Below are 1,811 nucleotides of genomic sequence, written 5' to 3'. Positions count from 1 at the left end.
TCAAACCCCCCAGCTGCTCCTAGGAAATCCTATACAGGGTCGCCATGAGTTGGAACCAACTTGACAACGCCTAACAACAACAACAACTAGGTTTGTCTGGTCTTCTTTAAACCAGACAACGCCAGTGACTTCAAGAATTTTTTTTGTGTGTGGGAATAGAAAGGGTGATACATGGGGCCACCAACACATTACTGTCATTTGTTGAGTAGATGTTTCCATCTGAAGCCACGGCCATTTGGGGAGGAGGATTGGCAAAATAGTGGATTGGTTGAAGGTGACATCCTACATTGGCTAAACTTTGAATCTTTTGAGCCCATGTCCTTCAGAATACTAACTCTGCTTCACCGAATGAAAATGACATCTACAAACGGCGTTCATTAGTGTCTTATTGGCATCATTTTACTGATAGAGAAATTATGCGGTGGAGAACAGTTGTGGTGGTAGGCAAGAACTTGAACGTAGGTCTTCCAACTCCAAAGATTTTTGTCTTTATCTTGAACTGGGCTCAGAAATAGTTTGTCCAACAAACAAGGGTTTGGACACTATTTGGTGCAAATGGACCCATCATGGAACTGGGGGTGGGGTGGAGTGAGGCCATTATCCAAACTTCTCTTTCCTTGAAGAGAATGAAAGGAAAATGATCATTCCTCCAGATGTGGATTTGCTGTGAAACTGTTGATTAATGGAATGGTTGTGGATCTGATTGGTCATCAATGAACATCTCACTGCATTCCACACTGCTTGTCTTTCTTAGCAGCCGAGGCTCGAAGGGACAACTTTGTCCAGTAACTTAAGTCAAAAAGAAAAAAAAAGAGAGTAGGAGAACTCAGGGCGGTGGGCAGAGAATATACAGTAGGGTTTGAAAATCCCATGTCCCCTTCTCAAGTGGAATGCATAAGAATGTGGTGGAAATTTTAAGATAAATTATCGCTGATCACGTTTCTCTATTGTACACTGGGTAAACATTTACAGTAAATCGTTTGTAAATTTCACCCTTGGAAAAACTACAATGCAATCATGTTAGTTATTTCCCAGCCTCTAATACAGCCTTTGGTGGCAGACTTAAATTTCTCATATTACCTTGTTCCAAATGTGAGCTGGGGCAGCTGGTTCTTTTTCTTCCCTTACATTTTCATGATTTATATAAATACTTTTGCTGCTGCATTGTATTTTATTTTTATCCTTTGCATTTTATTGGTACCAAACTACTCGTGCATTCCCAGGGCTCCCATGCGAATATTCCTATTTATTCCATGATTATTTATTGAAAGCTATCTCATGCTCGGTTACTTTGCCACTTTCTTTTGCTTTAAACATTAAACAGATGCAGTATATTTTCAAATAATTTAAACAATACTTGATGAGCGAATTTTCCCTTTGGCCCTGGTAGGATTTTGTTCCTTCTGGTCAAAATCGTAGCATTTCTATCTCTACTGTCAGATTGGATGCAAATTGAAAAACAATCTCCTATCTTCCACGTTAGCTGGCGCTGATGAAACAGGTTCTGCTCTTGACCCAAAGAAAGTTTTTGTATGTAGAGAAAGAGGTAGAGCCGAGAGGAGTGGCCAATTCTGCCCAGTCAAATTTTCTGGGAGGATGGAAATGCTAATGTTATCCAATGAGGAAATGTTATCCAATGAGACAGCCACTAGCTATGGGTAGCTATGCAACTGAGGGACTGAATTTTACATTTGATTTAATTTAAATTAATTTCAGTCACTGCCCATAGCTAATGGCCAACCTGAGGACAGCACAGGTGTGGATGGTCACATTTGTTGGTTTGTTGGGCTCTGGGAGTGGGTGCTCACCAG

This window comes from Chrysochloris asiatica, unplaced genomic scaffold, assembly GCF_000296735.1.
Source record: "Chrysochloris asiatica unplaced genomic scaffold, ChrAsi1.0 scaffold00105, whole genome shotgun sequence".
In the NCBI taxonomy this organism is placed as follows: Eukaryota; Metazoa; Chordata; class Mammalia; order Afrosoricida; family Chrysochloridae; genus Chrysochloris; species Chrysochloris asiatica.
This window is presented reverse-complemented; position numbering follows the sequence as displayed.